General features: G+C 47.7%; 1 protein-coding gene across 2 annotated transcripts in view; it reads left to right on the forward strand.

Moving 5' to 3' along the window:
* The first annotated feature begins 715 nt into the window (after positions 1-715).
* Positions 716-24,278, forward strand: part of HTR2C (5-hydroxytryptamine receptor 2C) — a 120,255-nt gene continuing 96,692 nt past the window's right edge. For both annotated transcript variants that reach the window (XM_063141620.1, XM_063141621.1), the window contains exon 1: positions 716-795. The gene's annotated coding sequence lies outside the window, so the exon portion shown is untranslated. The remainder of the gene's footprint in view (positions 796-24,278) is intronic.

Raw genomic sequence — 24,278 nt, forward strand, 5'->3', positions numbered from 1 at the left:
CTCAGTCTACAGAGTCATTGTGGGGGTGCACTGGGGGTGCATGTAAGCGCCCTCACAACGATGTGTAGATTCCCTCCTGGATTTGGACTGGACAGGCTTTTCAAATAGAGGACTACCCTCTGTAAACTAGGACACCAGCCCACTCTAGTTGTGAAACCTACTTTGTGCTGCTGCAACAAGAGTGGTGGAGAAACATATTGGTTGGTCGCTTTGGGTCCCCAGTAGATCTTCCTTCATGTGCAAATGTCCCACCCAGTCAATGGTTGGGGGCGCTGGGCTTGCTCTCGAACCCAGCAGAAGCTGCACACACAATGACATTTTTGAAATGCTGAGGGCTTTTCTCGGCTTCTAATGGGTTGGATTAAAGAATAAGTTGACGGCGACTGGAGATGACGACGGAGTTGAGCTATCATTTCATGGCTTTTTCATGGCTTTCTCTCTAGCCGGTGGGGAGGCAATTTATGATGGCTCTGATGGGGTGGGGGAATGCACAGAAATCCAGCCAAAGAAAGAATAAGAGAGGGGGAAGCCTCTCTCTCTCTCTCTCTCTCTCTCTCCCTCTCTCTCCTTGGCAAACCATAGCAGTGTGCAGCAAGCCAGCTGCTATCCCTCCTGCACCGCAAAGACATTTCCAGACATCCTGAAGGCTCTCCCTTTTTCTTCCTCCAGATGGAACCGCCACTTCCTCCTGGAACTGGCCACTAGTGCCAAGGTTTGCTTTTCTGACGGACACGTCTGCTGGCAAGGGACCAGGATGTGACTGGCCTCTGCAGGGTTCAGACCAAGCAAGGCAAGGTAAACCACGAGCCCAAATGAGTGGAGCGTGTAGAGTTGGAATCCAGATGAGGCAGGGCCCCTTCACATGCTCACTCACACAGACGCTATTGGTGTGCAAAGGAGATGGATGCAGCTATGTGGGTTGGGCCGTCATGAGTGTGTCTCTCGCCAGGTGAACATCCTCCATCCTGGTCGCCCTTTACCTGGAAATCCTTCCTGCCATCTCTTTCTCTACTGTTTAATCCTTCTGTCTCCATGAAGCTTTTGGCTTAATGATTAATCCCCTAGTCCTACCCCAAAACTGAAACAAAGTTGTTTTAGTACAGAAAACTGCATCTGTTTTCATTCATTCATCTTGCTTCATCTTTCATTTTCTTCTGTTGATTTGTTCTCTCTCTCTCTCTCTCTCTCTCTCTCTCTCTCTCTCTCTCTCTCTCTCTCTCATACACACACACACAACACACACACTTTCACTCTCTCTTTGTCACTCACTCACTCACTCACTCACTCTGTCTCCCACACACACTTCTCTCTCTCTCTCTCTCTCTCTCTCTCTCACACACACTTCTCTCTCTCTCTCTCTCTCTCTCTCTCTCTCTCTCTTCTCTCTCTCTCACACACACACACACACACACACACACACACACACTCCTTCTCTCCCTCCCTCTGTCCCCTCCTCTCTCTCTCTCTCTCTCTCTCTCTCACACACACACACACACACACACCACACACAACACTCCCTCCCTCTCTCCCTCCCTCCCTCCCTCCCCTCCTCTCCTCTCTCTCTCTCTCTCTCTCACACACACACACACACACACACACTCCTTCTCTCCCTCCCTCCCTCCCCTTCTCTCTCTCTCTCTCTCTCTCTCACACACACCACACACACACACACACACACACACACACTCCTTCTCTCCCTCCCCTCCATCCCCTTCTCTCTCTCTCTCTCTCTCTCTCTCTCTCTCTCTCTCACACACACACCACACACACACACACACCACACACACACACTCCTTCCTCTCCCTCCCTCTGTCCCCTCCTCTCTCTCTCTCTCTCTCTCTCACACACACACACACACACACACACACACTCCCTCTCTCCCTCCCCTCCCTCCCCTCCTCTCTCTCTCTCTCTCTCTACTCTCTCTCTCTCTCTCTCTCTCTCACACAACCACACACACACACACACTCTCCTTCTCTCCCTCCCTCCCTCCCCTTCTCTCTCTCTCTCTCTCTCTCTCACACACACACACACACACACACACACACACTCCTTCTCTCCCTCCCTCCATCCCCTTCTCTCTCTCTCTCTCTCTCTCTCTCTCTCACACACACACACACACACACACACTCCTTCTCTCCCTCCCTCCCTCCGTCCCCTCCTCTCTCTCTCTCTCTCTCTCTCTCTCTCTCACACACACACACACACACACACACACTCCTTCTCTCCCTCCCTCCGTCCCCTCCTCTCTCTCTCTCTCTCTCTCTCTCTCTCACACACACACACACACACACACACACTCCTTCTCTCCCTCCCTCCGTCCCCTCCTCTCTCTCTCTCTCTCTCTCTCTCACACACACACACACACACACACCACTCCTTCTCTTCCTCCCTCCGTCCCCTTCTCTCTCTCTCTCTCTCTCTCTCTCTCTCTCTCTCTCTCACACACACACACACACACACACACACACACACTCCTTCTCTCCCCTCCCTCCGTCCCCTCCTCTCTCTCTCTCTCTCTCACACACACACACACACACACACACTCCTTCTCTTCCTCCCTCCGTCCCCTTCTCTCTCTCTCTCTCTCTCTCTCTCTCTCTCTCTCTCTCTCTCACACACACACACACACACACACACTTTCACTCTCTCTTTGTCACTCACTCACTTGTCTCCCACACACTTCTCTCTCTCTCTCTCTCTCTCTCTCTCTCACACACACACACACACACACACACACACATACAGTCTAAATATAGTTTGTAAATTCATTGGAGCAGTTAGTTCTTCCTTCTGCTGTCCAGGCTGTGATATAAGCATCAATAAAATATGTGATAATTGTGCAAACAATAACACCTGAAGGACATTTTGCCAGACTTCCTAACTGGAACGGCCTTCTTTTAGATCTGCCTCACCCCTGCTGCTGAATATTGTGCCGAGGGTTTTTGTGTGTGTGCAAAGGACTGCAAAGCAACTTCTCCACGGGGTTGCACCTGACAGGATACGTCACCAGTGACGTGAAGAAATCAATCTCTCCCCCTTTTAAAATAGCGCTTGAATCTGAGTCAATGTGCTCTGGACGGTTAGCAATGCATAATGCAGATGGACGTTGCAGGAGGGCATCAAGCTCTTGTGCTGTTGGTGTGATTTTGGGTTGCTTTTGGCTTGAACCTGATGTTTCTGAGCTGCAACCACCTCCAAATAGGAAGAGTCAAATACAGAACACAGGAGGTTAAAGCTGCCTGGGAGAAATTGAAGGTGGATTTGGGGGCATGAGCCAGAAATGAACATAGGTGGTCGTTTGGACTTTGGGCCAAAAGACTAGGTTTGAAATGTATCCAGGGTCAGAAACCTGTATCCAGCAGCACATGGTGTCCAGCGCTGATGTAATCTGAGGTGAAATTAGAGATGTAAAAATTCTGGAAATTTTGAAGCCATAAGAGGGGGGGGGGAACCTGTTCCCTCCCCCCAGATTTTTTTTTTTGGGGGGGGGGGAAATGGATTTTTTTTGGAAAAATGGAAAAAATGCAATATTAGCACTTTTTACAGATTGAAAGTCACTTTGTTACTTTTGGAACATAAAATGTAATTATGTCCAAGTTGGCTCGGCATAAAATTATTAGATTTGGTATATTAAAACTACAGTGCATTCAAACAATTATTACAAATTGAATTTACTTTTTCAAATTTTTACTTTTTTGGGTAACAAATGGAGATACCAGCTCCTGAACTGTAAGGGACCTCTTTGGTTTTGCCAGTTTATGAGGAGCAGGCAAAAAAACAATTTAAAAACACAAACAGAAGAAACCATCAACATTAGTAACAAAGAAAATTATTTATGTCTCCGCTAGTCCTTTACAGTGTCAAGACGTAAAGCCCCCCCATTCCCATAAAAAGAACTGAGAAAAAAAAGGGGGGGGAACCAAGTTCAATGAATGTGCATGAAATTTAATCAGACTCATTTCCTGAGCTATAGCCATCACTATCAGTTTCAGTCTCTGCTTCGATGGGAGTGCTGCCCCCTAGAGGCAGAAATGCATCTTGCTCTTGCATTTGAGAGTTGTCGTCTCAGTTTGCAACCTAGGACTTGCTTGTCCTCAGTGCACAGAAATTGTAATAATCTGATACTGTACAAAGTTTTTAGAAATCATTTGGAGAAGTAAATATCTGAACACCTTGTCTTAAACATTGTATTCAACATGCTAAAATAAAACATTCCATAATCCATTTTTTCTTCATTTTTTAAAAAAATTTTCAAATTTGGGGTGGGGTGGGGTAAACCAAAAAAGGCTTCAGAAAAGAAAAAACAACGTCGTCCCCCCCCAGAATTTTTCTGGCTTTTTTCCGGGCCTTCACATCTCTATGTGAAATCAGAAACAGAAAGCAGATTTTCTGCTGGGAATGTGAAAAAAAGGGCGGGGGAATCTGTCAGTCGGTGTCTGAGCCACGGCTTTGCATGCAAAGTGTTCCCTTTGGCATCTCTAGTCAAAAGGATCAGGGAGCAGGTGATGGAAAGTGTCCCCCAGCCCCCGGAGAGTGCCTGTCAGTTGGAGTAGACCAGCCTTCCCCAACAGGGTGCCCTCCAGAAGTTTTGGGCAACTCCTTTCATCCCTGAACACTGGCCATTCTGGCTGAGCAGATGGGAGTTGCAGTCCAAATGATCTGGAGGACACCATGGGCATAGCTGAATGGGGTGATATCCCGGGGATCGCCCTTGTGCATCCACATGACACACAGGGTATCCCGGGAGCAGGCCTTTCCCCGGGATATCGCCCTACCCTTTTTCGTGGTTTTTCTGTGGTCTTGGGATGATCCTGAGACTGCGGAAAGTGTGGCCCACCATCATGGTTTGTCCCAGCTCCTCATGAGTAACTGTGAGGAGCCAGGAGCTGGACATGGGGCACAGAGCTCCTCAGGAGCTCTGTGCCCATAGGGAGTGGGGTAGGGGGAGTGGGGAAATTGATTTTTTTTTTTTAAAAGAACCTTATCCTTTTCTGCATGAGCTTTTATGTGCTCCATCTCCTTTAAAAAACAAAATGGCGGGCACGATGTCCTGTTCCTCCTAGGACATCGCATGCTGTGTGTAGACAGAGGGGAGATCACGTGATAACCACATCGCAAGATCCTCACCCCTCCGTCATGCTAGACCAGGTAGGTCTAGCTATGGCCCATGTTGGGGGTTGCTGGAGGAGAACATAGATGGGCCATCTCAGCTGGAGGTTGCTTTAGATATGTCCATGTTCCCTGGTTTTAGCAATACAGCTTTGGAGGGGTTGCACAACACAAAGCAGACGTTTCCTCCAGCGGTCCAGGCTGCCTGGTGCATCTGCTTGTGGACTTCTTGTCTTTGTCATGCAGATGTAGTTCAAGCGATTCTGCACTGTTGATCTTCAGCCTTCAGTGAGCCTGCCAAAATCAGCCCCTCTTGACAGCTTTAGTGTAGTAGAGGCTTCTGCAAATGAGGTCCCACCCTTTCACATCCCTTCTTCCAAAGTCAAATGAAAACCATGTTCGCAAGTGATTTCCTTAAAATTGAGCTAAAATGCAAAGCAGGGAGAGGGAGAAGCGTACACAAAGGACGGCCGCATTCATTTTCATCTGAAAGCCATAGTTAACATTTACAAGAAATGACCGGGCGGCAGAAATAGAAAATTACTTTCCTGGCACATTTCTTACATTTTAATTTTGCAGAGCCTCTGGCTTTGGAATGAATTAATTGGATTACTTTATTCTTACCTGTGTTGTTGTTGTTGCTGTTGGTTTTTGTTTTGTTTTTAATCTGTAATATACTGTAATATACTCCTCTCTTAATAGTCTCCTCCTGATCACAAACCACAATCCCATAGGTCTTGTAGGAGGCAGGTTGGGACGCTGTCCCAGTATACGGAGGACCAAGAGACTGGTCTGGGTAGATGCTTGCTGGGTTGAACCACTACAGGCTGTGGTTAGGGTTTTGCACACTCCTCCATGTAAAATGCTCTCTGTATGTAGAAAATGTGGCACGTCAGGGGAAAGAATTCTCAGCCATTTCTGGGCCCCATTCAAAGTGTCTCTACTTCGCTTGCTCGGCTTCGTCCATTTCCTTCTTCTGCCCCTTACGCCTGGAACGCTCTTCCAGAACATCTGAGATCCACAAGTTCAATCGCAGCTTTTAAAGCTCAGCTAAAACCTTTTCTTTTTCCTAAAGCTTTTAAAACCTGATGCTGTTTGGACTTTATACTGTTAGTTTTACCCTACCCTGTGCCTGTTTACCCTACCCAGTGCCTGTTTGCATTCTCTTCCCCTCCTTATCGCTTTATTATGATTTTATTAGAATGTAAGCCTATGCGGCAGGGTCTTGCTATTTACTGTTTTACTCTGTACAGCACCATGTACATAGATGGTGCTATATAAATTAATTAATTAATAATAATAATAATAATAATAATAATAATAATAATAATAATAAAGTGTTGGCTTCAACTGTTTCCTGGTGTTCCTGGAGCTCGCTTAACTCAAAAGTATATATGAACAAAGTACTGCCAGAAAGCATTTACTTTTGAAAACTCTCTGTAGAAATGCCTAGTGCAGACTTCCCCTTCCAGAAGTTATGGACTGCACCTCTCATCAGCCCCAGGCAGCATTGGCAATGCTGAGGAGTGATGGGAGTTGTAGTCGCAAACATCTGGAAGGCTTCACATTGGGAAAGCCTGGATGCCATTTTTATTTATTTTAAAGTAAGTACATCCTGGCTTTGCATTTAGAACACATATAAGGCAAATAATAACAATGTTAAGCAGTTCTAAAAAAAAATGTGTGTGTGTGTGTGTCTGTTGAAATGACAAACAGAGGACACCAAGCAGCAAAAACAAAATGCTGCATGACCCAAGAAGTTCTCTACCCCATGGATCCTCTGAAATAGTGCAACTGTGGTGCCGCCACTGAAAAGTCTGTGCCTTGTAGAATCACGTGCTGTACAGTAGATGGCACAGGGATACCGAAGTCGGGCTCTGATATTGATTGGAGTGCCCAGGTGGGGTTCATGGAAGAGGAGGAGATGGTGAACCTTGCAATGTCGCAACACTAGACCATCCAAATCAAAAGAAGCACTTTGAATGGGGCCCAGAAATAATGGCTCAACCAGTGACTATGGAATAATATGGGCATAGTTATATTCAACAGAGGACCAGCGCCTGCAGTTTCTAGCCCCTCTTCAAAAGCAGCCCTGTGTGGGGCTCATTTCAGAAGCCCACTGTCATTTTGCCTCCTTTGGGTGCACAATGCCTTCACAGCATCGCCCAGAAGCTGAACTCCTCTTTCATATGCTTGTGACGACATCCTCTGTCAAAGAGGCAAAATATGGTGGTTGACGTGTCATTTGGGGGGCTTCTGTAGGCCTGTTGTAGGAGGCTGAAGTTTGACTTGAGCACAGAAAGCATCAATACCAGAAGAAGCTGTTTGCCCCAACGCATCGTACCCACCAAAGTCTGCACTGCTCTCTTTCCTGGTCTCCTTTCTCCACCCTCTTAATTTCTAAGATCTAACAGCCTGACAAAGAATTGATTTTCACACACAGGATGGAAGTGTATTTCAGTTGCCCATCGTTCATTCCAGCATTTCATCCCTTAGTAAATCCAGTTGAAGGGTGGGTGGGTGGGTTGGTTCTTGCACAGAGGTTTAATGGGAAAGTGGAACAGCCGCCGCCGTGGTTATTGTGTAACTGACGGCCCTTTTGGGAGCACGTTTCAGATACTGGGGGAATATTTCTGTGCCTGTAATGGTTATTAAACAGGCAAATGAAGTGGAAGGAGCCAATGGAATGACAAACTGTGATCAATTAGTGCAGAAAATGGGTCAGCTGATTAATTATTTGCTATAGGCAGTAATTGCAGAAACCAAAGCGGCCAGTGTTATGTGAAAGAAGCAAAGAAGGAAAAGTAGAGGTCTTGGCGGGGAGAAGAAATGGCATTATTGATGGAACTTGACATCAAAGTAATGTGCTTATTTGGATGGCAGAGAAAAAGATAATTTCCCAAGCCTCCCTCTCTTTGTCAAGTGTGTCCATTTTTTTTCTGGTTGCTGTTGCGCCATCAGATAAATTGGCTTTCTTACTGCAATGTGAATACAATTTCATTAGATGACTATTAGGGAAATCTAGTGTGATTTAGCCATATGCATCTGGACTCATTGGATGCAGAGTACAGGAATGAAATAGACAGGCAGCATCTTCATCTAACTGTTTTGGCTGTTCCAGTTATGAGCCATCTAGTAATGTGGTGAATGAAAGTCAAAGTCTTGATTCATAAGGAATTCCCCCCCACACACACACACATACCCCAAAATAATAATAATAAGTTCAACTTGGCCCTAAGAATTTTGAGTTCAGCTTCCACATATATGTGTCCAGCTTAGTCTACTTAAGAAAGTCACTGGCTTTTTGGCACTGGCTTGCTGTCTGTAAAATGGGACTAGTGAGTTTCTTGGTTGCCCAATTACTTCTTCGAACCTGGGATTCCTATGTCACTGAAAACATGAGCTGACGGGCTTTATTATTAGATCGTAATACTTTTTCTGCTTCAAAGATCAAGAACGTGCTATACTAAAAATTCTCATTGATGCCTCACCTGTAACAATGCAAACTGATTTGTGGACTTCTCCTTCCATCATGTTCCCAACAACCCTTTAAGGTAGGCCCAACAATCCTTTAAGTGAGGCCCAACAATCCTGTAAGGTAGGCTACTCCCAGTGAATTGAAGCAGTAGTTTCCCCATTGGAAAAGCTGAGCAAAGCTCCAGAGAAGCACCACCCCATGGAGCTCCAATTCCTTGAAGTGGTGGCTCCCCACTGAGAGGATGCAAGGGGAAGAGGGACTTTCAGGAAGGGGTGGAGCATCAGCAGATGCCTTCACAGACAGATGGTTTCCTATCCCGGCCATAGTGTCAGTCGTCCCCCTGCCAAGCCAGGGCTTCAGCTTGTCTGTCCCAGGTGTGTGGACACACTGAAGGGCCCTTGCTTTCCGCATAACTGTGTTGGTTCCAGGGATCAGGACATGTCAAATTGTATAAGGAGATGCTTCCAGAGGACGTTCTGTGGCCTCTAGGAAGGATGAAAGAAATCCTTTCGTTAGGTAGGCCCTAACGATGCCTATTGTAGTTGTACACCACCCTGAAAGGCAACCAAGAAATACTATCCATCCATCCATCCATCCATCCATCCATCAATAGCTAAACGGAACCTCCAAGCCTAAGACAGCATAACTATTTATTGCATATGTCAATTTCATTTATATTCTGCACTTCTTCAGACAAAGCATAACTAATTTGTGGAATTGCTACTAGAAGATGCAGTGATCTCCAGAGTCAGTGCCAGCTTCAGGTTTGGGAGGGCCCTTGGGTGAGACATCATCTGTGGGGCTCCTCTCTCGGTGAATCTACCTTCTCACAACCATTGTCACCAGGTGGTCTTGTTCCTTGCCTTCTTCCTCACAGGCTGAGAGCCACGAAGCAAGACAACGGTGGCATCTCTTGCTCCTGCTTCACCACCACTGTTGCCTGGGCCAGAGCGAGAGACAGGTGAACAAGCAGGTTGCAATGGGGAAGAGGAGGAAGAGCAACTCCAGGGGTCAGTGAGGCCTTGGCAGGTACCCAGCCATGCCTACCTGCGATGCTAGCACTGGCCAGCAGCTTAGATGTTCATGGAAGTGGATCTGTCAATGGTTATCAATCATTACGCTGATTAAATTTGCAGATGACACAAAATTGGGTGGGATAGCTAATACCCTGGAAGACAGAAACAAACTTCAACGTGATCTTGATAGGCTGGAGTGCTGGGCTGAAAACAACAGGATGAAATTTAATAGGGATAAATGCCAAGTTCTACATTTGGGAAATAGAAACCAAAGGCACAGTTACAAGATGGGGGATACTTGGCTCAGCAACACTACAAACAAGAAGGATCTTGGAATTGTTGTAGATCACAAGCTGAATATGAGCCAACAGTGCGATATGGCTGCAAGAAAGGCAAATGCTATTTTGGGCTGCATTAATAGAAGTATAGCTTCCAAATCACGTGAGGTACTGGTTCCTCTCTATTCGGCCCTGGTTAGGCCTCATCTAGAGTATTGCATCCAGTTCTGGGCTCCACAATTCAAGAAGGACGCAGACAAGCTGGAGTGTGTTCAGAGGAGGGCAACCAGGATGATCAGGGGTCTGGAAACAAAGCCCTATGAAGAGAGACTGAAAGAACTGGGCATGTTTACCCTGGAGAAGAGAAGATTGAGGGGAGACATGATAGCCCTCTTCAAATACTTAAAAGCTTGTCACACAGAGGAGGGCCAGGATCTCTTCTCGATCCTCCCAGAGTGCAGGACACGGAATAATGGGCTCAAGTTAAAGGAAGCCAGATTCCGGCTGGACATCAGGAAAAACTTCCTGACTGTTAGAGCAGTGCGACAATGGAATCAGTTCCCTAGGGAGGTTGTGTCCTCTCCCACACTAGAGGCCTTCAAGAGGCAGCTGGACAAGCATCTGTCAGGGATGCTTTAGGGTGGATTCCTGCATTGAGCAGGGGGTTGGACTCAATGGCCTTGTAGGCCCCTTCCAACTCTGCTATTCTATGATTCTATGATGGCTCTATGGAAGCTCCATATTCAAAGGCAGTGTACCTCCTGAATAACAGTTGCTGGGTTGCAAAGCCGGAGAGAGCGAGTACCCTGATGTCCTACTTGTTGGTTTCTCAGAGGTACCTGGGTTGGCCACCGTGTGAAATAGGATGCTGAACTAGATAGAACTTTGATCTGATCCAGTGGAGGACCTTCTCTTTTCTTCTTACGCCATGGGTCAGATGCTGGGAACCAAGAAGGGATTGGGGGAATCTGCCCCATTTGTAGACTTCTCAAACCGTTCAGCGTCTGTTGGAAACAGAGTACTCCTCGGATGGACCTTGGTCTGATCCCAGCAAGGAAATCCTTCTTTTCCTGTCCTCAAGAATCGCTGAGGATTGGGCCGCTTGGTAGCTGGCCTAAGCTCTGCACCAACTGAGGTCGAGCCGAGAGAAAACGTTTGCCTTGGTTAGATCCTGTCTCCTTGCAATGCTTCGGTGCAGCATCCACGACTCCTCTTTCTGCGTACCCATATCCTGGGTGCCGCATTTGTATGCAGCCTCTGTCTTCTAGCGAACTGTCATCATCTGCCTGCTTGTCAACCTGATGACAGGGACTGACTCATTGCAGTGGCATCTGGGCACTGACATTGGTTTACGTTCTCCTTTTTGAAAGAGAGAGAGGGGGGAGAGCATGGAAGGAGGGAAATCTTTTGTCCTATTGTAGACAATGCACAGGTAGCGTGATGCTGTTAATTACGCACAGCCAGTAAATTATTCTGCCAGTTTATGGCACGTGGGCTCCCCTGCTTGTTGCGCTGTGCTGGCGGTTGCATTGGCCACAATAGTGCTGCACGGTATCCCTTTGATGTGAATCATCTATTGTGATTTTTCAGTGCTGGAGAGCGAGGCCAAAGCCAGACAGGGCTCTATCCCGGGGCGACCCCCAGGATCGTCCCTGTGCATCCACATGACGCACAAGGGAAACCGGGATCAGGGAGGGATGATCCCTCCTTTGCCCTGGGATCTTGCCCTCCCCTTTAGGCCCGGTTTTTCCGCAGTCTTGGGCTGAGACCGAGACCGTGGAACATGTGGCTGGGCTCCGTGGTTTGTCCCGGCTCCTCGCGATTCCTCAAAAGGAGCCGGGACCTGTCCCCATCGGGGGTGGGGTGGGGGGGAGCGGGGAAAGTAATTATTTTTAAAAAACCACTTACCTTTTGCGCATGAGCGTTCGTGCGCTGTTGTCCCTTTAAGAAAAAAGAAAAGAAAATGGCGGGTGTGACGCCTCTCCCTCTGAGGTCATCGCGCGCTGCGTGTGTATGGCCAGGGAGAACTCGCGATAAAAATATCACGGGATCTTCACCCCGCTAGACCGCTAGGTCTAGCTAAGGTCCGAGAACCCAGGGCGGTTGCCACAGGAAATGGAAGAAGGGCTCGCCCCACTTCCCTGCCCTGGATGCTGTCATTTGTCTTCCTTAAAAAGCCCTTCACTCTTTCCAGTCCGTGGAGTTGGGGGCCTCCAGCTCTTTGTCTTTCTATCTTTTGCTTATGGGGTGTGGTCAGCTTGCTGGATTCCTTTCCGTCCAACTCCTGAGCCTTTCAAAGCTGCATGCCGGGCAGAAATTCAGCAGAGGGAAGACTTATCCATCACTGTATATCTATGCTGGAACATGAAATGCAACGAGGTGGGATGCCTCATCTTTAAAATATGTTATGCCAGCTTTAGAGTTATTCGTTCATCCATTTATTTGTTTAAAGTCTTTTTATCCCAGTCGTCAGCAAACATCCCCCCCCGCAAAAGCTAACAGAGCGGCTTACAATCAATCTGCAAAAAAGTCATCTTTTGTCTTCAGGCTTACAATCTAAAAAGGCACAACATGCAAGGAAAAGGGGATGAGGAGGGAGGATGAGGGGAAATGAAGCAGACTATCAGCAAGGCTGGTGGAATGGCCATGCTTCGCTCTCTCATCTGCTGGAGGGGCAGAAGGTGGTCCAACTGCAGTAGGCCTTGAAGTTCCTTTTGCTTTCTCCTTCCTCCATCATTTCTTCTAGTTGCAAAGCATGTTATTTCTCTCCTTCTCCCATAATACTAGAACCCAGTAAGGTCCTCCCATGAAGCTGATTGGTGGGAGATTCAGGACAGAAAAAGGAAGGACTTCTTCACACAGCGCAGAGTGAAACTATGGAGTTCACTACCACAAGATGCAATAATGGCCACTGATTTGGATGGATTTAAAACAGGGTTGGATAAGTTCCTGGAGGAGACCGCTATCAGTGGCTACTAGTCCTGATGGCTATGTGCTATCTGGGGAGCATGGGTGAGAGGGTGCTGTTACACCCATGTCCTGCTTGTGGGTCCCTGGTCGACAGCTGGTCAGCCTCTGTGTGACCATGTTACTCCACTTCTGAAATCTCTTCATTGGCTTCCAATTCACTTCAGAATCCAATATAAACTTCTCCTGTTGACCTACAAAGCTTTTCACAGCCTAGCTCCTTCCTATCTTTCCTCTCTCATCTCACACTATTGCCCCGCTCGTGCTCTTCGCTCCTCTGATGCCATGTTTCTCGCCTGCCCAAGGGTCTCTACTTCCCTTGCTCGGCTTCGTCCATTTTCTTCAGCTGCCCCTTACGCCTGGAACGCTCTTCCAGAACATTTGAGAACTACAAGTTCAATCGCAGCTTTTAAAGCTCAGCTAAAAACTTTTCTTTTTCCTAAAGCTTTTAAAACTTGATTTTGCTCTGACTTTTATACTGCCTGTTTGGTGCATTCTCTTCCCCTCCTTATTGTTTTATTATGATTTTATTAGAATGTAAGCCTATGCGGCAGGGTCTTGCTATTTATTGTTTTACTCTGTACAGCACCATGTACATTGATGGTGCTATATAAATAAATAAATAAATAAATAAATAATAATAATAATAATAATGATGATGAACAGAGTGCTGTACTAGATGGACCTTTGGTCTGATTCAGCAGGGCTCTTCTTAGGTTCTTATGCCTCATGTAAGTCATTGCCACATGCTTTTCTTAAGATAGAGATTGGAATTTAAGAGCATGTTGTTGTTATTCTGAATAGTTTCCATCAGGACACTAGGGCCCTTTCTACACCTAAGGATTATCCCAGGGAAATGGAGGGATCGTCCCTGCCTGCTCCCGGGATCCCTGTGTGTCATTTGCAGGCACAGGGATGTTCCCGGGACGATCCCTGGAAAAAAGGCAGGTGTAGAAACGACCGATGATTTGGGGGGGGGGAGTGTTGCTCGACATCTCTGCCTGGGGCGACTCTGCGGTTGTGCACTTGGACTTCCTCGCTGCCTTGCCCAAGTTGGCAAACGGAGGTTGGGACCGCCAGGCTTACGTGTGAGAATCAGCAGAAATCACCGCTGCTCCATTAGTTCCCTCTTTGACTAAGGGAGCGAGGCACTGACACAACCTGAAAGAAGTACGTGCCTCTGGCTGGCAGGATACATCCTGCCAAGGTCCCCAGGCTTTAACCTGAGTGCGCTGGGAGGGTGTGTGTGTGTTTTCTATTTCTTTCTCCTGCTTGAGGTGATGTCATTTTTTCCCTGCAGCTCTTAGTGGCCCATAGGAATTTTGTTTTTATTTTTACTGCTGTCATAAACTATGGCAAGCTAGACCTGGCAGGTGTGACGGATACACACGCGGCGTGTTTGCACAGCGATGCTGGCCCTGCAATCTTTCTTTTCCAAAAGGTATTATTTGCCATCCAGTGGGATTAAAATGCTCCCTGCAAAATCTTGACACTTTCCAACCAGGGTTCTTAATGCTTTCTGGACGGAGAAATGGATCACGATAATATTTTGGCCTCTTGCTTTCAGACATCGGTCTTCTAATTCACAACTGCCCAAGTGTTCAAATGCAGGATCCTACATTCATTCATTTATTACATTTCTATACTACAATAGCCAAAGCTCTCTGGGCAGCTGATAAAGACTAAACCCCTAAAATACAATATAATAACGTAATATAAAAGCATTGGCATGCAAGACTATAAAATAATTTTGCACTATCCACAATACAAATCCCAAGGCCCATTAAAAATCTTATCATACGCTGTCAATGTTGGCACCTGGCAGACTTCACTGGTGAGAGTGTTCCATAATCGGGGGCCACCACCAAAAGCCCCCCTCCCTTATTGCCATTCTCCAAACTTCCTTTAGAGGAGGGCCTCAGGTGTTGATTGTCCAGGCTAACCAGGGTTCAGTTTGGACAGTCCAAGCTAACCAGGGTTCAGCTCAAACAGTTCAACTAAACATGGTTCAGCTCAGCTCAGTCCAGGCTAACCAGGGTTCAGCTCAGACAGTCTAGGCTAACCAGGATTCAGCTCAGAGAGTCCAGGCTAACCAAGATTCAGCTCAGACAGTCCATGCTAACCAGGGTTCAGCTCAGAGAGTCCAGGCTAACCAAGATTCAGCTCAGACAGTCCAGGCTAACCAGGGTTCAGCTCAGAGAGTCCAGGCTAACCAAGATTCAGCTCAGACAGTCCAGGCTAACCAGGGTTCAGCTCAGACAGTCCAGGCTAACCAGGGTTTGGCTCAGAGAGTCCAGGCTAACCAAGATTCAGCTCAGACAGTCCAGGCTAACCAGGGTTCAGCTCAGAGAGTCCAGGCTAACCAGGATTCAGCTCAGAGAGTCCAGGCTAACCAAGATTCAGCTCAGACAGTCCAGGCTAACCAGGATTCAGCTCAGAGAGTCCAGGCTAACCAGGATTCAGCTCAGAGAGTCCAGGCTAACCAAGATTCAGCTCAGACAGTCCAGGCTAACCAGGGTTCAGCTCAGACAGTCCAGGCTAACCAGGGTTTGGCTCAGACAGTCTAGGCTAACCAGGGTTCAGCTCAGCTCAGTCCAGGCTAACCAGGGTTCAGCTCAGAGAGTCCAAGCTAACAAGGGTGTGTTGTTGCCTATGATTGAGTTGCAACGAACTTGGGGAATCTGAGAGGGGGCGCATTTCACCTTTAAATCATGTTGTAAATCATAACCCGTTTCCCCCTGCATTCTGGAATTTTGCATCTGGCTCTCTCACAGGTAGAAGCGCAGTTCAAGACGGCGGTTTGACTTGCCGTTACAAATCTGCCTGATTCTAATTCAGAATCTTTCCAATCGTTCTAGCTCTTGAGTTGAACCATCAAAGCAAATCCCCGGAACATGCCCCGCCGTTCTGATTATACAAGTACATTTCTGACGTGCTGGAGACTTCTTCTTCTGGAGGGTGCCATCGCTGAGGCAAGCGGCTGTTTGAGGAGCCGCAGAATGCTCTTGGCAGCTGTTAATCCCCAGAGGCGGCCAGCTGGTCTGGTGGTGCTGCCCAGCATCTGCTAATGGATCAGGGACTGGAGAGCAGCCGTATTGAGTTTGGAGATGACACATGAGTGGAGGCAAACTCACATGTGTGAAAAGATCGACTGAAAATTGGACCGGCAGGGTAGAAAACCCGGCCCACGTTGTGTAAGATGGACACCTGTCCTTTGGCTACCGGCCACCAGGCCTGTTCTAAAGTTTTATTTAAAGCTGGAGTAGGCAAACATTTTGCTCTTAGGTGCTACATGTGGCAGTGAATCAGGGGATGTAGGCCGACTAGGGCCTGGATTTCCCTTTCTGCCTTTTGTTTTATCACTTTTGCGCACACTTTCACAGATGACTACTCTACCAAAGCCTACCTCATGGCTGACGTCAAGGGTAGGTTGGGGCATCTATCAAGGGCCCACACCCAGCAGGGTCCCATGGATAAGAAACCTTGGGGTTGCTCCTCCTCCTCCTTGTTGCAACCTGCTTGTTCTCCTGCCTCTCCCTCTGGCCCGGACTCCAGTGGTGGTGAGGAACAGCAGCAACAGCAGCTACCACTGTTCACGGGCTCCCTGGCTCTCCGCCTGTCAAGCAAGCCAATGGTAGCAATGCTTTGCATACTTCATCACACGGTGCAGAGTGAAACTATGGAACCCACTACCACATGATGTAGTGATGGCCACCAATTTGGATGGCTTTAAAAGGGGGTTAGACACATCCCTGGAGGAGAAGGCTATTAATGGCTACCAGTATTTATTATTTATTTATTTATTTATTTATTTATTTATTAAACTTATATCATAGAATCATAGAATCATAGAATAGCAGAGTTGGAAGGGGCCTACAAGGCCATCAAGTCCAACCCTCTGCTCAATGCAGGAATCCACCCTAAAGCATCCCTGACAGATGGTTGTCCAGCTGCCTCTTGAAGGCCTCTAGTGTGGGAGAGCCCACAACCTCCCTAGGTAGCTGATTCCATTGTCGCACTGCTCTAACAGTCAGGAAGTTTTTCCTGATGTCCAGCCGGAATCTGGCTTCCTTTCACTTGAGCCCATTATTCCGTGTCCTGCACTCTGGGAGGATCGAGAAGAGATCCTGGCCCTCCTCTGTGTGACAACCTTTTAAGTATTTGAAGAGTGCTATCATGTCTCCCCTCAATCTTCTCTTCTCCAGGCTAAACATGCCCAGTTCTTTCAGTCTCTCTTCATAGGGCTTTGTTTCTAGACCTCTGATCATCCTGGTTGCCCTCTTCTGAACATGCTCCAGCTTGTCTGCGTCCTTCTTGAATTGTGGAGCCCAGAACTGGACACAATACTCTAGATGAGGCCTAACCAGGGCCGAATAGAGAGGAACCAGTACCTCACGTGATTTGGAAGCTATACTTCTATTAATGCAGCCCAAAATAGCATTTGCCTTTCTTGCAGCCATATCGCACTGTTGGCTCATATTCAGCTTGCAATCTACAACAATTCCAAGATCCTTCTCGTTTGTAGTATACCGCTCCCATAGCCAGGGCTCTCTGGGCGGTTTACAGAAATTCTAAAATTGAGGTAAAAACAAGTATACAAAATTTAAAACTCTAAAACACAGAACATACACACATAAAGCATTAAAAACCGATTAAAAGCTAAACATGTGGGTAATTAGGATGTGCCGCCATATGCCTGGGCAAAGAGATAGCAGCGTTGGCGCCAAGCGAGCCTCATCAGGGAGATCATTCCACAGTCGGGGGGCCACCACCGAAAAGGCCCTCTCCCTTGTTGCCACACTCCGAGCCTCTCTCGGAGTAGGCACTTGGAGGAGGACCTTAGATGTTGAATGTAGTGACTGGGTATATTCACGTCGGGAGAGGCGTTCCGTCAGGTATTGTGGTCCCAAGCCGTGTAAGGCTTTATAGGTCAAAACCAGCACCTTGAATTGGGCTCAGAAACATACAGGCAGCCAGTGCAAGCGGACCAGAGAAGGGGTTATATGGTCGAACCTTCTGGTTCCCGAAATCAATCTGGCTGCTGCGTTTTGCACGAGCTGCAGCTTCCGAACCGTCTTCAAAGGCAGCCCTACATAGAGCGCATTGCAGTAATCTAACTTGGAGGTTACCAGAGCGTGGACAACTGAAGCCAGGTTATCCCTGTCTAGATAGGGGCATACCTGGGCCACCAACCGGAGTTTGTAGAAGGCACTCCGTGCCACTGAGGTCACCTGAGCCTCAAGTGACAATGATGGGTCTAAAAGAGGTAGTAAGTAGCAGAGGTAGTAAGCCTATGTATACTAGTTGCTGGGGAAATGGATGGGAGGGCGATTTTGCACTCATGTCCTGCTTGTAGGCTTCTCATGGGCCACTACGCAAACAGAATGCTGGACAGGCTGGGCCCACGGTCTGATCCAGCACGGCTCTTCTGATGTTCTTATGACCCATGGTCTAAGCCAGTGCAAGGCAGCTTCCTCTGACATATTGACACTTCTTAGCTATTTATTAGGGACCAGGTGAAAAGCTGCACTATTCTGTTAAGGGCAGAATCCTGTGAATATTTGGACAGAAAAAACCAAGTCCTAGCATTCCCAGCTGGGAATTGTAGGACGTCCTCTTCCCCCATCTAAACAAGCATAGGATTGCGCCCTTAATTTAATATATATAATTTTGAGTAGCACGAGGATGCCCTTTTAATTGCTTTTCCTCTGCTGTTTTCCTCTGGGATGTTTCATGCTCGCTCGACTGTTTTAGCTGCTACTGTCATTTTCTCTTTTATGATACTTTAGTGTTCTCCATCATAAGTGGCCCTTGAGGCCATTCTGGTGAAAAGTGAGGTGTAAACACTGTAAATAAATATGGAACGATGCAGGTGATTCCTGACCTGAGGAGCTGGGAGTTGTGTGTGTGTGTGCGTGTGCGTGTGTGTCCTAGCTCTACTGTTCGGGTTTTGGCATCTGTCTTAACATTGGGAGCCAAAAGCAGACTTGGACTATTGTCTCTGTCTAGATCTATCATAGAACCATAGAATAGTTAAGCTGGAAGGGGCCTATAAGGCCATCGAGTCCAACCCCCTACTCAATGCAGGAATCCATCTCAAAGCATCCCTGACAGATGGCTGTCCAGCTGCATCTGGGAGAGCCCACCACCTCCCTAGGTCATTGGTTCCATTGTCGCACTGTTCTAACAGTCAGGAAGTTTTTCCTGATGTCCAGCCGGAATCTGGCTTCCTGTAACTTGAGCCCATTATTCCGTGTCCTGCCCTCTGGGATGATTGAAAAGAGATCCTGGCCTTCCTCTGTGTGACAACCTTTTAAGTATTTGAAGAGTGCTAACCTGTCTCCCTTCAGACTTCTCTTCTCCAGGCTAAACATGCCCAGTTCTTTCAGTCTCTCTTCATAGGGCTTTGTTTCCAGACCCCTGATCATCCTGGTTGCCCTCCTCTGAACACACTCCGCTTGTCTGCATCGTTCTTGTAGTGTGGTGTCCAGAACTGGACACAATTTTTTGAGAAAACAGAGAGGCTTGGAATGTATAGGGTTGCCGGCCCAGCAAAGGTCAGGGCCAGAGTGAAGTCTGGAACCCTTACCCTCAGCATTCCCAGACAGCTGGCAGGACTCCACAATTTGGACTATTCATTTTTCCCGCACTTCAAAGTTCTCCACTCCACCGCTACCCCCATGAGCACAATTTTACCAAGCCCTCCCCCTTGCATTGTTAGGGTAAAACTCCCAACCAGAAGGGAGGGAACAGGAAAACCAGACAAGTCCAGACGCAGTGACCATTTCTTTATTGAACTACACATGTAGGAGGAAACTCACCCTCAACAGATCGAAGACGAGCTTCGATCTCCCATCATCCACAGCCAACACCTTTTATAACATTCCCTGCCCCTCCTGATGAGCTCATGACTCCTCCCTCCTCCCATCCCTTATTGATTGCGAAGTTATATATTTTCCATGAATGAAACTATTTCTAACAGCTAACAACACTAGTTGTGATAACTATGTTGTGACAACCATGCCCTGTTTATGTAACTTACTGTACCATATAAGCCCCCCATGCAAGGGCGGGCGAAGCTGACTTTGCTGCCCAATTGGGGTGTGGGGGGGGTTTCGAGTGATAACAAGGAGTAGTGCGCCGAAGTGTCTGGGATAACGGCAACTTGGATCCAGGATCCACAAGCCTCAGCAGCTGTGTTTTTGGAAACTGCTACATTTGACCGGGCAGATTAGGGGCGTTCCCTGCAGGGGTAGAAAGTACAGAGCAACCTTGAGCAACTGGCCAACTGCATTCTGGAGGGAATCTACACGTCGTACTGAAGGCGCTTGCATGCGCCCCCAGTACGCCCCCAAAACGATGGTGTAGATTCCTGCCTACCTGCAGCCCAGAAGAGACGGAGGAGGAGGTGGCTGGGGAATCCGGCCGCGTCCTTGCTGCCGCTTCCCCGCCGGCCTCCTGCTGCCAGGGTAAGAGCGACCCGGGTCGACGAGCTCGGCTCGGTAGCAGGAGGCCGGCGGGGAGGCGGCGGCAGTGGCAAGGACGCGGCTGGATTCCCCAGCCGCCTCTTCCTCCGTCTCTTCTGGGCTGCAGGTAGGCAGGAATCTACACCATCGTTTTGGGGGCGTACTGGGGGCGCATGCAAGCGCCTTCAGTACGACGTGTAGATTCCCTCCTGGTGACTCTTTATTAATGAAAGGGGAAGGGAAGGGTCTCGTGGCAGAGCCCTGAGTGCTTGGTGTACACTTTTCCTCCAGAAAGGGGGTCTTTTGACCACCTTAACAGCACCCCCCCCCCAAAGTTACATCTGAATTGGAGAAACAGAGACAAACACCTTTTGCCCTGGGCTGGAAATGATTGATTTTTCCTCTACGCTCAACTGCATGGTCCAGGCTCTGCTCAACTACTAGCTATTTTAATTTATTTTGAGCGTTAGCAACTTATCAGGCGAAGATACAAAATCATGTCTAAAAAATAATAATAATAATGTTGGACTCATGGTTTAATGTACCCCCTCTTGTCCAACATGCTTCCTGACACATGCTGTTGTGTTATCGGTTTGTTAATTTCAGCAACAGTTGCCTCGAAAGGTTAATTCATTCTTAATTGTTTCATAAAAAATCATTTTTCGCCCGTGTAGCCAAGCTAAAGCCTAGTGTGTTGAACAGATGATCTACTGAGTCATGGTGAATCCTTCTGCAATTTAAGCATATCTTCTTCCTCTGCAAGTGGATGCCCTGATCACCTGCACCAATGCCTACCAATGTATGAAAGTTCCGGACAGGTAAACCTGGGTTGTCAGGTTTTGTGGGGCTTCAGTATGGCGACCCACGCAGGAGACCATCTTCTGTGTGACTCTGGCACAGGTGGATTTAGGATTCCCCAGGTGGAGTCTTGAGGAAGGGTGGTATAGCCCCTGCTTTGCATGCAAAAGATCCCAGCTACCATTCCCAGGTTGGATGGCTAAAGACTCCTGTCTAAAACCTTGGGGAGTCACTGCCAGTCAGTGGCTACAACAACCTGATGCCCTCCAGCCATGTTGGACTGCAACTCTCATCATTCTCCAGCAGGCATTAGCTGTGCTGGATGAGGGTAATGGGTGATGTAGTCTGACACATTTGGAGGGTACCATGTTGAGGAAGGCTGGCGTAGACAATACCCATAGGGGCTGTTGGCTCCGATGTCAGTGGGGTGGAGAATCCGCTCTGAGTTTCAGTCAGAACTCTAAAGGCGCTCTCCAAAGTATGGAGGATAGCTCTTTTAGAGTTCTGACTGAAACCTGGAGTGGATTCCCCAGCCACTCATATAGGAGCCACTAGCCTCTATTGGACAATACTGAGATAGATGGACCAAGGATAAAACCAACTCTGTGTGGCTTCGACAATAATTGAAATCACTTTTTTATTTTTTATTTTTTTATCAAAACATTTTTGTACTCTTTTTGCTCAACAGAGCTCAGGAACGGCCAACAGTTTTAAAGTCTAAAGCAGCAGTTATAACTATTTTTAGAGCAGCAACAAAGAGACTTGTGGCACTAACAAGATTAATACATTTTATTCTGGCATAAAGCTTTCATGGACTACAGTCCTCAATGTTTTTTTGTTTTTTTAATAATAATAATAAAAAAGACAGAGAATAAAAGTGGCTGCTGAAACTTGTTTTCATCAACACAGCTTTGGCAGCACATGAAACTAATTCAACTCAAGAGCTTAAAATGCTCAAGGCCCCAAAGCCTTCCCCCCCAAAAAGAGTTTTAAAAGAAATGACAGAAGGCCAATTGAGAGGGGGGAAGAAAGAGGGGGAGCCCCCTTGGGGGGGGGGACTTCCAAAGCTGGGGAGTATGGCTCAGGGGTATGACCATCGAACGGGAAGGTGGCCATGTGTCCCCTTTTACAGAGGGCAGTCCTCTATTTGAAGGGCTGCCAGAGGACTGTCTTCTATTTGAAGGTGGCCTCTGTCTGAAGGGCTGTCCTGTCCAAGTACAGTTTAAAGATAAAAAGCCATCGGAAGGCAGAGCTAAAGGGCCACCAGGGCAGGATCTACACTATTCATTACACCGTTGTTTAAGTGCATTGTTGCGTCCTCCCTTGCTACGTTACAAAATGCAACTTGAGCCCAGTCAATCGAAATACCTTTTCTTCTATCGTTTTACCCCGGCACACTCTTCTTTAGAACGTTCTTCATTATGCTCATACCGGCTCTGAAGTAAACCTCCTTCTTCCGGTGACTCTGAGCTAGACCTGCCAGGATAAGCCGGCAGGGAGGCGGGGTGACGTGTAGGGACGAGGGAAGCCCTGCAGCGTCTTAAAGGGGCCACGTGCGCCCCGAAAGATAAGCGGTTTTTTAAAAAAATTAAGCCTCTGTCCCCTCTTTCACCGCCCTCCCTCCCCCTCCCCCTCCCCCTCCCCCTCGTCGCGTTGTGCCAGCTCTCCCTCCCCTAGAAAAGCCCTCACTTGTCCTAATCAGGAAGCAAAGACCATGGTCACGAGACATGACTTTGAAAGACGGCATTGAATACAACGAAAGGTTGGGGCACATTGTTAGTTTTAAAACGATTTTAACAGAAAGTGGAACGGTTTTAAAAGTCAGAAGAAACGTAACAACAACAGCATCACGTGACTGCTGACGTCATCTCTGCCAACTTGTTACGTTTCATCTAGACAAGTGTAGACGGGCTCCAAGTTGCACATCCATAGCACCATGGACAGCAGACGGAGCAAAGCACCCAGGTCACCTGGTTGCAGTTTTTTCCATTATGGTGAGTGGTACTGCATTTCTATTTAAATTATAACAATCCCTAAATGTGTGTCTACGCTTGTGAATTAGCATATGGAAATTTAATGCAAATCAGCACCCACTTTTGTCCTCTTTTTTTTTTGGTGATTCTTGGCCTTGCTGGAAGCTGGGACTTCTCTCTGGTCCGAGCTAGAGGTACTTCAGTAGGCTTGTGTTGGTGGTGGCCTCTGAAAGACGAGCCGTCTCCCAGCCAACTGCCTCAAACTGCTCTGTTCCTCTCCATTTCACTTGGCAGTCAAATGACAGCCTCATGGCTGAGCTCCAGGTTGGAGAGAGGGAGTGCCGAATGGAGCTGGGTGGTGAGGCAGGAGTGGTGGTGGTGGGTCCTGCAGCTCTGTAGTGCAGCACACACTTTGCATGCGGAATGGCCGAGGTGCAGTTCTTGCGTAAGGCTCTTGCTGGAGTCCATGGATATTAAATACCAGCCAGAGAAGTCAATATGAATCTGGGTGTTTTCAGGGTCTGCATAGGGCTACTTGATACAGGAAGCAACCACAGATCAGAGGCAGAGTATGCGCTTTGCATGAAGAAGTCCGGGCTGAGTCGCCGGCATCTCTGATTAGAGGACTTTGGTTACCAGGGCTCATAGCATCATAGAATAATAGAATAGCAGAGTTGGAAGGGACCTACAAGGCCATCGAGTCCAACCCCCTGCTCAATACAGGAATCCACCCTAAAGCATCCCTGACAGATGGCTGTTCAGCTGCCTCTTGAAGGCCTCTAGGGTGGGAGAGCCCACAACCTCCCTAGGTAACTGGTTCCATTGTCGTACTGCTCTAACAGCCAGGAAGTTTTTCCTGATGTCCAGCTGGAATCTGGCTTCTTTTAACTTGAGCCCGTTATTCCTTGTCCTGCGCTCTGGGAGGATCGAGAAGAGATCCTGGCCCTCCTCTGTGTGACAACCTTTTAAGTATTTGAAGAGTGCTATCATGAAGCATCAAAGAAGCTTCAGCCTGTCTCTACAGACCTGACGTATAAGCCAGTTGAACCTGTATCATGCAACTTTATGTGTTGGGCTCATATGACTACTCCCCACACCCTCCAGGGGGTTCCTTCATGAAGGTTTTTTTTAATGCATGATTAATAATTGGAAGCAGATAATGCTTAGCCTTATGCAAAAAAACCCCCACC

Source organism: Elgaria multicarinata, chromosome 15 (assembly GCF_023053635.1).
Source record: "Elgaria multicarinata webbii isolate HBS135686 ecotype San Diego chromosome 15, rElgMul1.1.pri, whole genome shotgun sequence".
Classification (NCBI taxonomy): domain Eukaryota; kingdom Metazoa; phylum Chordata; class Lepidosauria; order Squamata; family Anguidae; genus Elgaria; species Elgaria multicarinata.